Below are 16,208 nucleotides of genomic sequence, written 5' to 3' on the forward strand. Positions count from 1 at the left end.
GAGACGACACATTGAGATGACAGGTATAATGACGCAGTAAGACAACACATCAGGATGACGGGTTGAATGACGCTGTCAGACAACGCATCAGGACAACACATCAGGACAACAGGTATAATGACGCATTAAGACGACACATCGGGACGACGGGTATAATGACGCAGTCAGACAAGACATCAGGTTGATGGGTATAATGACGCAGTGAGACAACACATCAGGATGACGGGTATAATGACGCAGTGAGACAACACATCGAGACGACAGGTATAATGACGCACTGAGGCAACACAGTGTGATGACGGGTATAATGACGCAGTGAGACAACACATCGATACGACAGCTATAATGACGCAGTCAGACAACACATCAGGATGACCGGTATGATGACGCAGTGAGACAACACATTGAGATGACAGGTATAATGACGCAGTGAGACGTCACATCAGGATGACGGGTTGAATGACGCTGTCAGACAACACATCAGGACGACAGCTATAATGACGCAGTGAGACAACACATTGTGATGACAGCTATAATGACGCAGTCAGACAACACATCAGGATGACAGGTATAATGACGCAGTGAGACGACACATTGAGATGACAGGTATAGTGACGCAGTGAGACAACACATTGATATGACAGGTATAATGACGCAGTGAGACAACACAGTGGGATGACGGGTGTAATGACGCAGTGAGACAACACATTGAGATGACAGGTATAATGACACAGTAAGACAACACATCAGGATGACCGGTATAATGACGCAGTGAGACAACACATTGAGATGACAGGTATAATGACGCAGTAAGACGACACATTGAGATGACAGGTATAATGATGCAGTGAGACGACACGTCTGGACGACAGGTATAATGACGCAGTGAGACGACACACTGAGATGACAGGGATATTGACGCAGTGAGACGACACATCAGGACGACAGGTATAATGACGCAGTCAGACGACACATCGGGACGACAGGTATAATGACGCAGTAAGACGCCACATTGAGACGACAGGTTTAATGTCACAGTAAGTCGACACAACAGGACGACAGGTATAATGACAAAGTGAGACAACACATCGTGATGACGGGTATAATGACGCATTAAGACAACACATCGAGACGACAGCTATAATGACGCAGTCAGACAACACATCAGGATGACAGGTATCATGACGCAGTGAGACGACACATTGAGATGACAGGTATAGTGACGCAGTGAGACAACACATTGAGATGACAGGTATAATGACGCAGTGAGACAACACAGTGGGATGACGGGTATAATGACGCAGTGAGACAACACATTGAGATGACAGGTATAATGACACAGTGAGACAACACAGCGGGATGACGGGTATAATGACGCAGTGAGACGCCACATTGAGACGACAGGTATAATGACGCAGTATGTCGACACAACAGGACGACAGGTATAATGACACAGTGAGACGACACATTGAGATGTCAGGTATAATGACGCAGTGAGACGACACATTGAGATGACAGGTATAATGACGCAGTGAGACAACACATCGGGATGACGGGTTTAATGACGCAGTGAGACAACACATTGAGATGTCAGGTATAATGACGCAGTGAGACGACACATTGAGATGACAGGTATAATGACGCAGTGAGACGACAATCAGAACAACAGGTGTAATGACGCAGTGAGACGACAATTAGGACAACAGGTATAATGACGCAGTAAGACAACAAATCGTGATGACGGGTATAATGACGCCGTAAGACAACACATTGAGATGACAGGTATAATGACGCTGTGAGACGACACATTGAGATGACAGGTATAATGACGCAGTAAGGCAACACATCGGGATGACGGGTTTAATGACGCAGTCAGACAACACATCAGGATGACGGGTATAATGACGCAATAAGACAACACATTGATATGACAGGTAAAATGACGCAGTGAGACGACACATCAGGACGACAGGTATAATGACGCAGTAAGGCAACACATCGGGATGACGGGTTTAATGACGCATTCAGACTACACATCATCACGACAGGTACAACGATGCAGTGAGACAACACATTGAGATGACAGGTATAATGACACAGTGAGACAAAACGTCGAGACGACAGGTATAATGACGCAGTAAGGCAACACATCGGGATGACGGGTTTAATGACGCAGTCAGACAACACATCATCACGAAAGTAAAACAATGCAGTGAGACAACACATTGAGATGGCAGGTATAATGACACAGTGATACAACAAAGGGGGATGACGGGTATAATGAAGTAGTGAGACAAGATATTGAGATGACAGGTATAATGACTCAGTGAGACGACACATTGAGATGACCGGTGTAATGACGTAGTAAGACAACACAACAGGATGACGGGTATCATGACGCAGTGAGACAACACATTGAGATGACAGGTATAATGACGCAGTGAGACAACACATCGAGATGACAGGTATAATGACGCAGTGAGACGACACATCAGGATGACGGGTATAGTGACGCAGTAAGACAACACAGCGGGATGACTGGTATAATGACGCAGTAAGACAACACATTGAGATGACAGGTATAATGACGCAGTGAGACAACATTTCGGGATGACAGGTATAATGACGCAGTGAGACGACACATCAGGATGACAGGTATAATGACGCAGTACGACAACACATCGTGATGACTGGTATAATGACGCAGTAAGACAACACATCGAGACGACAGGTATAATGACGCAGTGAGACGACACATCAGGACGACACATCAGGACTACAGGTTTAATGACGCAGTAAGACAACACATTGAGATGACCGGTATAATGACGCAGTGAGACGACAATCAGGACAACACATCGGGATGACGGGTATAATGACACAGTGAAACAACACATCGAGACGGCAGGTATTATGACGCAGTGAGACGACACAACAGCACGACAGGTATAATGACGCAGTAAGACAAAACATCAGGACGAAAGGTATAATGACGCAGTGACACAACACATTGAGATGACTGGTATAATGACGCAGTGTGACAACACATTGAGATGACAGGTATAATGACACAGTGAGACAACACAGAGGGATGACGGGTATAATGAATCAGTAAGACAACACATTGAGATGACAGGTATAATGACGTAGTGAGACGACACAACAGGACGACAGGTATAATGACGCAGTAAGACAAAACATCAGGACGAAAGGTATAATGACGCAGTAAGACGAGACATCAGGATGACAGTTATAATGACGCAGTGAGACGACACATTGAGATGACAGGTATAATGACGCAGTAAGAAGACACATCAGGACGACAGCTATAATGACGCATTGAGACAACACATTGAGATGACAGGTATAATGAAGCAGAGAGACGACAATCAGGACAACAGGTATAATGACGCAATAAGACAACACATCGTGATGACTGGTATAATGACGCAGTAAGACAACACATCGAGACGACAGCTATAATGACGCAGTGAGACAACACATCAGGATGACGATATAATGATGCAGTCAGACAACACATCAGGACGACAGGTATAATGACGCAGTGAGACAACAACTCAGGATCTCGGGTATAATGACGCAGTGAGACAACACATTGAGACGACAGGTATAATGACGCAGTAAGACAACACATCGAGAGGACAGGTATAATGACGCAGTTAGACGACACATCAGGACGACAGGTATAAAGACGCAGTAAGACAACACATCGGGATGACGGGTATAATGACACGGTGAGACGACACATTGAGATGACAGGTATAATGACGCAGTGAGACTACACATTGAGATGACAGGTATAATGACAAAGTAAGACAACACATCAGGATGACGGGTATAATGATGCAGTCATACAACACATCAGGACGACAGGTATAATGACGCAGTGAGACAACACATTGAGATGACAGGTAAAATGACACAGTGAGACAACACATTGAGATGACAGGTATATTGACGCAGTGAGACAACACATCGGGATGACGGGTTTAATGACGCAGTCAGACAACACATCATCACGAAAGTACAACAATGTAGTGAGACAACACATTGAGATGGCAGGTATAATGACACAGTGAGACAACAAAGGGGGATGACGGGTATAATGAAGTAGTGAGACAAGACATTGAGATGACAGGTATAATGACTCAGTGAGACGACACATTGAGATGACCGGTGTAATGACGTAGTAAGACAACACAACAGGATGACGGGTATCATGACGCAGTGAGACAACACATTGAGATGACAGGTATAATGACGCAGTGAGACAACACATCGAGATGACAGGTATAATGACGCACTGAGACGACACATCAGGATGACGGGTATAGTGACGCAGTAAGACAACACAGCAGGATGACTGGTATAATGACGCAGTAAGACAACACATTGAGATGACAGGTATAATGACGCAGTGAGACAACATTTCGGGATGACAGGTATAATGACGCAGTGAGACGACACATCAGGATGACGGGTATAATGACGCAGTACGACAACACATCGTGATGACTGGTATAATGACGCAGTAAGACAACACATCGAGACGACAGGTATAATGACGCAGTGAGACGACACATCAGGACGATACATCAGGACTACAGGTTTAATGACGCAGTAAGACAACACATTGAGATGACCGGTATAATGACGCAGTGAGACGACAATCAGGACAACACATCGGGATGACGGGTATAATGACGCAGTGAACCAACACATCGAGACGGCAGGTATTATGACGCAGTGAGACGACACATCAGGACGACAGGTATAATGACGCAGTAAGGCAACACATCAGGATGACGGGTATTATGACGCGGTCAGACAACACATCATCACGACTGGTATAATGACGCAGTAAGGCAACACATCAGGATGACGGGTATTATGACGCGGTCAGACAACACATCATCACGACTGGTATAATGACGCAGTGACACAACACATTGAGATGACTGGTATAATGACGCAGTGTGACAACACATTGAGATGACAGGTATAATGACACAGTGAGACAACACAGAGGGATGACGGGTATAATGAATCAGTAAGACAACACATTGAGATGACAGGTATAATGACGTAGTGAGACGACACAACAGCACGACAGGTATAATGACGCAGTAAGACAAAACATCAGGACGAAAGGTATAATGACGCAGTGACACAACACATTGATATGACAGGTATAATGACACAGTGAGACAACACAGAGGGATGACGGGTATAATGAATCAGTAAGACAACACATTGAGATGACAGGTATAATGACGTAGTGAGACGACACAACAGGACGACAGGTATAATGACGCAGTAAGACAAAACATCAGGACGAAAGGTATAATGACGCAGTAAGACGAGACATCAGGATGACAGTTATAATGACGCAGTGAGACGACACATTGAGATGACAGGTATAATGACGCAGTAAGAAGACACATCAGGACGACAGCTATAATGACGCAGTAAGACGAGACATCAGGATGACGCGTATAATGACGTAGTGAGACAACACATTGAGATGACAGTTATAATGACGCAGTGAGACGACACATTAAGACGACAGGTATAATTACACAGTAAAACAACACATCGGGATGACGGGTATAATGACGCAGTAAGACAATACATCAGGATGACGGGTATAATGACGCAGTAAGACAACACATCGGGATGACGGGTATAATAACGCAGTAAGACAACACATCAGGATGACGGGTATAATGACGCAGTGAGACAACACATTTAGTTGACAGGTATAATGACGCAGTAAGACAACACATCAGGACGACAGGTATAATGACACAGTAAGACAACACATCAGGATGACGGGTATAATGATGCAGTCAGACAACACATCAGGACGACAGGTATAATGACGCAGTGAGACAGCACATCGAGAGGACAGCTATAATGACGCAGTGAGACAACACAGCGGGTTGACGGGTATAATTACTCAGTAATACAACACATTGAGATGACAGGTATAATTACGCAGTAAAACAACTTATCGAGACGACTGGTATAATGACGCAGTGAGACAACACATTGAGATGACAGGTATAATGACGCAGTAAGACAACAAATCGAGACGACAGGTAAAATGACACAGTGAGACAACACATTAAGATGACAGGTATATTGACGCAGTGAGACAACACATCAGGACGACAGGTATAATGACGCAGTAAGACTATACATCAGGATGACGGGTATAATGACGCAGTGAGACAACACATCAGGACGACAGGTATAATGACGCGGTCAGACGACACAACAGGACAAAAGGTATAATGACGCAGTAAGACGAGACATCAGGATGACGCGTATAATGACGTAGTGAGACAACACATTGAGATGACAGTTATAATGACGCAGTGAGACGACACATTAAGACGACAGGTATAATTACACAGTAAAACAACACATCGGGATGACGGGTGTAATGACGCAGTAAGACAACACATCAGGATGACGGGTGTAATGACGCAGTAAGACAACACATCAGGATGACGGGTATAATGACGCAGTAAGACAACACATTGAGATGACAGGTATAATGACGCAGTAAGACAACACATCGGGATGACGGGTTTAATGACGCAGTATGACAACACATCAGGATGACGGGTATAATGACGCAGTGAGACAACACATTTAGATGACTGGTATAATGACGCAGTAAGACAACACATCAGGACAACAGGTATAATGACACAGTAAGACAACACATCAGGATGACGGGTATAATGATGCAGTCAGACAACACATCAGGACGACAGGTATAATGACGCAGTAAGGCAACACATCAGGATGACGGGTATTATGACACAGTGAGACGACGTATCAGGACGACCGGTTTAATGACGCAGTAAGATGACACATTGAGATGACAGGTATAATGACGCAGTGAGACAACACATTGAGATGACAGGTACAATGACGCAGTACGACAACACATCTGGACGACAGGTATAATGACGCAGTAAGACAACACATTGAGATGACAGGTATAATGACGCAGTGAGACGACACATCAGGACGACAGGTATAATGACGCAGTAAGACAACACATCAGGACGACAGCTATAATGACGCAGTGAGACAGCACATCGAGAGGACAGGTTTTATGACGCAGTCAGACAACACATCATCACGACAGGTATAATGACGCAGTGAGACAACACATTGAGATGACAGGTATAATGACGCAGTGAGACGACACATCAGGACGACAGGTATAATGACGCAGTAAGACAACACATCAAGACGACAGGTATAATGACGCAGTGAGACAGCACATCGAGAGGACTGGTATAATGACGCAGTGAGACAACACATTGTGTTGACGGGTATAATGACTCAGTAAGACAACACATTGAGATGACAGGTATAATTACGCAGTAAAACAACTTATCGAGACGACTGGTATAATGACGCAGTCAGACAACACCTGGATATGACGGGTATTATGACACAGTGAGACGACGTATCAGGACGACAGTTCTAATGACACAGTGAGAAAACACATCGAGACGACAGGTATAATGAAACAGTGAGACGACACATTGAGATGACGGGTATAATGACGCAGTAAGACAACACATTGAGATGACAGGTATAATGACGCAGTGAGACGACACATCTGGACGACAGGTATAATGAAACAGTGAGACGACACATTGAGATGACGGGTATAATGACGCAGTAAGACAACACATTGAGATGACAGGTATAATGACGCAGTGAGACGACACATCTGGACGACAGGTATAATGAAACAGTGAGACGACACATTGAGATGACGGGTATAATGACGCAGTAATACAACACATCGGGATGACGGGTATAATGACGCAGTCAGACAACACATCAGGATGACGGGTATAATGACGCAGTAAGACAACACATCGGAATGACGGGTATAATGACGCAGTAAAACAACACATCGAGACGACAGGTATAATGACGCACTGAGGCAACACAGCGTGATGACGGGTATAATGACGCAGTGAGACAACACATTGAGATGACAGGTATAATGACGCAGTGAGACGACACATTGAGATGACAGGTATAATGACGCAGTGAGACGACACATTGAGATGACAGGTATAATGACGCAGTGAGACGACACATCAGGAAGACAGGTATAATGACGCAGTAAGACAACACATCAGGAAGACAGGTATAATGACGCTGTGAGACGACACATTGAGATGACAGGTATAATGACGCAGTGAGACGACACATTGAGATGACGGGTATAATGAAGCAGTAAGACAACACATTGAGATGACAGGTATAATGACACAGTGAGAACACATTGAGATGACGGGTATAATGACGCAGTGAGACAACACATTGAGATGACAGGTATAATGACGCAGTCAGACGACACATCAGGATGACGGGTATAATGACGCAGTAAGACAACACATCGGAATGACGGGTATAATGACGCAGTAAGACAACACATCAAGACGAGAGGTATAATGACGCAGTGAGAAAACACATAGAGACGACAGCTATAATGACACAGTGAGACAACACATTGAGATGACAGGTATAATGACACAGTGAGATGACACATCTGGACGACAGGTATAATGAAACAGTGAGACGACACATTGAGATGACGGGTATAATGATGCAGTGAGACAGCACATTGACATGGCAGGTATAATGACGCAGTGAGACGACACATTGAGATGACAGGTATAATGACGCAGTGAGACGACACATTGTCGTAAGTAAGACAGTAAGACAACACAGCGGTATGACGGGTATAATGACGCAGTAAGACAACACATTGAGATGACAAGTATAATGGACACAATGAGACAACACATCAGGATGACAGATATAATGACGCAGTGAGACAACACATTGAGATGACAGGTATAATGACGCAGTGAGACAACACAGCGGGATGACGGGTATTATGACGCAGTGAGACAACATATTGAGACGACAGGTATAATGACGCAGTAAGACAACACATCAGGATGACGGGTATAATGACGCAGTGAGACAACACATCGGGATGACGGGTATAATGACGTCGTCAGACAACACATCAGGATGACAGGTATAATGACGCAGTGAGACAACACATTCAGATGACAGGTATAATGACGCAGTGAGACAACACAGCGGGATGACGGGTATAATGACGCAGTGAGACAACACAGCGGGATGACAGGTATAATGACGCAGTGAGACAACATATTGAGACGACAGGTATAATGACGCAGTAAGACAACACATCAGGATGACGGGTATAATGACGCAATGAGACAACACATCGGGATGACGGGTATAATGACGTCGTCAGACAACACATCAGGATGACGGGTATAATGACGCAGTGAGACAACACATTGAGATGACAGGTATAATGACGCAGTAAGACGACACATCAGGATGACGGGTATAATGACGCAGTAAGACAACACATCAAGACGAGAGGTATAATGACGCAGTGAGAAAACACATAGAGACGACAGCTATAATGACACAGTGAGACAACACATTGAGATGACAGGTATAATGACACAGTGAGATGACACATCTGGACGACAGGTATAATGAAACAGTGAGACGACACATTGAGATGACGGGTATAATGATGCAGTGAGACAACACATTGACATGACAGGTATAATTACGCAGTAAAACAACTTTTCGAGACGACAGGTATAATGACACAGTGAGACGACACATTGAGATGACAGGTATAATGACGCAGTGAGAAAACATATCCAGATGACAGGTATAATGACATAGTGAGAAGACACATCAGGACGACGGGTATAATGACGCAGTAAGACAACACATTGAGATGACGGGTATAATGACGCAGTGAGACAACACATCAGGATGACGGGTATAATGACACAGTGAGACAACACATTGAGATGACAGGTATAATGACGCAGTAAGACAACACATCGGGATGACAGGTATAATGTCGCAGTGAGACAACACATTGAGACGACAGGTATAATGACGCAGTAAGACAACACATCGAGAGGACAACTATAATGACGCAGTAAGACAACTTATCGAGATGACAGGTATAATGACGCAGTGAGATGACACATCAGGATGACGGATATATTGACGCAGTAAGACAACACAGCGGGATGACGGGTATAATGAAGTAGTAAGACAACACATCAGGATGACGGGTATCATGACGCAGTGAGACAACACATTGAGATGACAGGTATAATGACGCAGTGAGACAACACATTGAGATGACAGGTATAATGACGCAGTGAGACAACACATTGAGAATACAGTTATAATGACACAGTGAGAACACATTGAGATGACAGGTATAATGACACAGTGAGAACACATTGAGATGAAAGGTATAATGATGCAGTGAGACAACACAGCAGGATGACAGGTGTAATGACGTAGTGAGACGACACAACAGCACGACAGGTATAATGACGCAGTAAGACAAAACATCAGGACGAAAGGTATAATGAAGCAGTAAGACGAGACATCAGGATGACAGGTATAATGACGCAGTGAGACAACACATCAGGACGACAGGTATAATGACGCAGTAAGACGACACATCAGGACGACACATCAGGACGACAGGTATAATGACGCAGTAAGACGACACATCAGGACGACACATCAGGATGACAGGTATAATGACGCAGTAAGACAACACATCAGGACAACAGGTATAATGACGCAGTAAGGCAACACATCGGGATGACGGGTATAATGACGCAGTAATACAACACATCAGGACGACAGGTATAATGACGCAGTAAGACGACACATCAGGACGACACATCAGGACGACAGGTATAATGACGCAGGAAGACAATACATTGAGATGACAGGTATAATGAGGCAGTGAGACGACAATCAGGACGACACATCAGGACGACAGGTATAATGACACAGTAAGACGCCACATCGGGACGACAGGTATAATGACGCAGTAAGACGACACAGCGGGATGACGGGTTGAATGACACTGTCAGACAACACATCAGGACGACAGCTATCATGACGCAGTGAGTCAACACATTGTGATGACAGATATGTTGATACAGTAAGACAACACATAAGGACGACAGGTATAATGACGCAGTAAGACAACACATCAGGATGACAGGTGTAATGACGTAGTGAGACGACACAACAGCACGACAGGTATAATGACGCATTAAGACAACACATCGGGATTACGGGTATAATGACGCATTAAGACAACACATCGGGATGACGGGTATAATGACGCAGTGAGACAACACATTGAGTTGACAGGTATAATGACGCAGTGAGACAACACAGCAGGATGACAGGTATAATAATGCAGTGAGACGACACATCAGGACGACAGGTATAATGACGCAGTAAGGCAACACATCGGGATGACGGGTATAATGACGCAGTTAGACAACACATCAGGATGACAGGTATAATGACGCAGTAAGACAACACATCAGGACGACAGGTATAATGACGCAGTAAGGCAACACATCGTGATGACGGGTATAATGACGCAGTAAGACAACACATCAGGATGACAGGTATAATGACGCAGTGAGACGACACATCAGGACAACAGGTATAATGACGCAGTAAGGCAACACATCGGGATGACGGGTATAATGACGCAGTCAGACAACACATCAAGACGACGGGTATAGTGACGCAGTGAGACGACACATTGAGATGACAGGTATAATGATGCTGTAAGACAACACATCAGGACAACAGGTACAATGACACAGTAAGACAACACATCAGGATGACAGGTATAATGACGCAGTGAGACAACACGTTGAGATGACAGGTATAATGACGCAGTGAGACAACACAGCGGGATGACGGGTATAATGAGGCTGTTAGACAGGACAGGTAAAATTAAATGGAGTTGTTGTTAATATTTGACTACTATAATTAAATATTTTTTAAATGAGCGTTTATGTAGGAAGTAATGGGTTACATGTCTTTGGACTCCTGCATTTCGCCCATGTCCCTTATGGGACTATATAAATAACAAGTTAAAAATAACAAAAACAAATGATAAGGAGGAAATCTCCATAAGCTTACACTGGCATGAAAGAGTAGCCAGAACACTTGTTATGAATAACTTGTGCATGTTTGAGTTTTGAGAACATATCACTTTTATGTTCTCTGTATTATCTTAAATCTGCTCCTCTTGTACTCCTCTTGAGGTGTCAGAGTCTAACATGTATGCTTTAAGTTTTACTGCCATGTTGGCCTCTGATGCTCTTAGTTGAGTGTCTTGAGAATTACTGCAGTTGAGTCTTTAAAGATCCTATTCTTGATTTATATCCTGTTTTCCCTCATTTACACTGACTTTATGTCAGCCTTTAACATTATAGCCAGCAAGCTTTATGTACTGTAGCCTTTGCTCTCTTGGTCTTTTACTTTAGATTTATTATATGTGTGCGTTTAAGTTTCAACATTGTAAACTCACTGTGTAGCTTATAGCTCACAACTTATAATATGAGTTTATTAATTATTAATGGATTATGATCTGATTTCTTAACTAGAGAAAATAGAATGATGTTTGATTACATATTATTTTGGAGTATTACTCAATTATGTTGACTTTTTATTAACACAAATTATTGTTGAATTGTGAATTGCAAGGAATTATTTTAACCTTGACTTTTGATCAATGATTTGTGCTACTATTCTCCTTCTAGTAGTTACTTTAGTCTTTTCATCAATCTGCATGGTTGATTATTCTGTCAATGTACTTTTATGTACTCATGTAGCCATGTCATATATCCATTTATTGGACTTTTGACTATGTATTGTTAAACATTTATCATTTATGCTTACATTTATTGAGTTGTCAGAGAACTTCTCTTTGAGTACTTATTTGTGGGTCGGAGAGTTGTTGAAACTGGTCTTGTCTGTGAACAGATTTATGATTGGCTCCTCGGACGCAGCTGGCCCACGTGGGGTAGGGCTCTGGTTGACCAATAGTTATAGGTGGGCTGGAAAAGTGTCCCTTACCTCACGTGGACGGGCCGCGTGCACCTCACCTCACGTGAACGGGCCTCGTGAACTTGCTAGTGCAGGAGCTGGGAAATTCCAGCTTTTGCGCAGAGGCCTATATAAAGGCAAATGTCCGGAGATCGGGGCTCACTCCCCGCTCCACTCTCCTCAGGACATGCCTACCCGTCTCTCAGAGATTCTCCATTCGCAGGAAGAGGTAAAGCAGATAGCCTGAAAAACTTTAAATCTGACTCTTGTCCGTTTGTGACTTGAACTTCTGGCGTAATTTAGATTTGAAGCAAGACTTTGACAACTGTTGGGCCTGCCATAATGGGGATGCTCGTAAGCTCCTGGCGACAATACGCCTATTGAGGGTTTGCCTGGTATCTCTTGGTAGACAAACCTAAACAGGACTCGAGGTTTTGTGAATAATCAATGCCCGCCAGAGACTCCAAAATTTAGCTGATAGATAGAGAGAATGTAATTTAAGGTTTCTTAAATTGCAACCAAATTGTCCAACTCCTAAATTATCAGTCTTATTTAAAGGCATCTGAAAACAACCAGACCAGTTCTGACAAATTTGAGTTTTTAACTTTTTTTTTTTTCTTTTTATTTCTTTTTTATTATTTGTGACATTTATAACTGAGTGAACAAATAAAGGCATGTAAAACTTTAAGAAATCCTTTGGAGGGAGTTTTTGTTCCGGAGTGAGTGGTATTAAATCAAAAGTGAGAAAAGGTTTTCTTCAAAGGACTCCGTTACGCCCCCGAGGTAAGCTCATGAGATTCACACTACGGCGACATTACTGATTTATAGACACACACACACACACACAGGGTAGAGAGCCCCTTCTTGAGCTATGTTAGGCATCTATGTGTATTGAGGCCTTCATAGCTGTTAGGATTTAAATCATACAGGGGTCCCACTAACAGGGCTCTCATACGGAGGAAGATAAAATCTTATGGGTGTTTAGGCCAGTGAATAAAGTCAGATAAGGGTTTTTTTTTTCCTTCAGCCCCCTCCCCTTCTCGCGTCTCTCCCTTTTGTATTTTAGCCTTAAGTCAGGGACGAGGCCTTAGGGTGGGAGAAGGACGTGTAGGGGTTTCACGGTAGGGACCGGACCAAAGGACAGAGAAACTAGCCGTATTTTTCCCTGAGGGCTAAGGGCCCGCTAGCATAGTCCCAGTAGTGATCCGTGAGCACTACGGCGACAGATTAATGGACGTGTCGTCGCCGACGGGAAAGCCTCAGTTTTGTGACGCTTCTGAGGGCGTCCCGTTTTTAGAAGGAGAAGAAAAAATAGGAACAATTTTTTCTTAAAACCCCCCTTCCCCTTCCCTATTTAGATATTAGAACGTGCTTCAACGCAGTGAGACAAGACATCGAGATGAGAGGTATAATGACGCAGTGAGACAACACATTGAGATGACAGGTATAATGACGCAGTGAGACAACACATCTGGATGACGGGTATAATGACGCAGTAAGACAACACATCAGGATTACGGGTATAATGACGCAGTGAGACAACACATCAGGACGACAGGTATAATGACGCAGTAAGACAACACATTGAGATGACAGGTTATAATGACGCAGTAAGACGACATGTCAGGACGACAGGTATAATGACGGTGTAAGATGACACATCGAGACGACAGTTATAATGACGCAGTAAGACAACACATCAGGACGACAGGTATAATGACACATCAGGACGACAGGTATAATGACGCAAACTGTATACTATAAAAATAAACACAGTATATATGAATAAACATAATTATAATAAAATATAAAACGTGTAAATATAATTGTTGTAGTTAGAAATGATGAATAACCTGAGAAAACAAAGTAGCTGCCATGTAGTGACTGATGGACGAGTTGTAGAGAAGTATTCTGATCAGATGGTGATGCTAATGTTAGAGAGTGTGACTGGATTAAGGCAGGTAAATTGTTTACACAATAATGCCCCAAGACACATTGTAGTTTATGTGTGACCACCTTAAATAGAGTTAGCGACTTAGCATGTGTGTAGCGTTTTGATAGGCCTTTTGATATGTGCCTGAAATAGCTTTTTATCGCCATTAGGTGCCGCCAAACAAACGAAACTGAGAACTTCGAGATGATCGCTTTAAGTTGCACCAATAAAACACTGAATCCCTGTAAAAGAAATGAATACACTGGTGCTTAATCCTTCTCCCATCTGTAATAAACAGAATTGTTGGGATTGATTCCCCTTCTACATTTTAAAAGGTAAACACTTTCAATCCATCCAGATGAATATGCCCAAAATGAACTACCAGCAGAACTTCTTGCTTTTGGCTTAATACGATCATTTATTGGAAGATTTCACCCTGTATAAAAGCCCATTTATAACAGGGTAATGAAGTAAAAACACAAATATATGCCAAATATATCCTATCCTATGTCATGCAAACGGGAGGCAGGCAGGTTGTTCATGCAAAGCCTGCATCAATTTAGCCCAGTGTAGGCCACAGACAGTAAGTGACGTTACTGTAGAGGGAGGGCACAGACAGATTATGGTCAGACTGACGGGCCTAACAGCCTGATTGGCCTTGACCTAACACAATGCAGAGCAAGTGAACATAGCAAACTGCAGCTTCTTAAACTTCAGCATGATAGTGAGAGATCTCAAACAATTTACACGATTATAAGGCGAAATTATCTTTGTCACAGTCTACCCACCTGCAGATTACAACACCTGAAGCTTTGCTGAAGCAGTTACTTTGCCTTTTTTTAATCTTTTCCCCAAATCATCCTGTTAGAGATCTTTCAGACCATTTAACTGACAAATAGAACTTTATCATGTGATGACTAAACATCTTCTTATGCTCCTCCTAGTGCTTGCTTATTATTGATCTTAATTCTTAGATCAAAACACAACAGAAGAGCAACTTATCTCCACTTGACAAATGCAGTTCAAACATTGACACGTGTAAACAAACTGTGCCGTTACCGGTTTAAAGTTGCAGTAGAGCCTATGCTGCCCTCTTGTGGATGAAATGCCTTAATGCATAATTCACAAATGAATCAGAAATACTTTATTTGGACAATTATCTTAAAATAATGTCGAGGTAATTCTATGTTTGTCAGCACTAAGTTATTGTTATTATTCTCTATAATGTAGGACAGAAGAGTGGGAC

This window comes from Semicossyphus pulcher, unplaced genomic scaffold (assembly GCF_022749685.1).
Source record: "Semicossyphus pulcher isolate SPU_LCO1_2020_fin unplaced genomic scaffold, fSemPul1.0.p SCAF_22, whole genome shotgun sequence".
NCBI classification, from domain to species: Eukaryota; Metazoa; Chordata; class Actinopteri; order Labriformes; family Labridae; genus Semicossyphus; species Semicossyphus pulcher.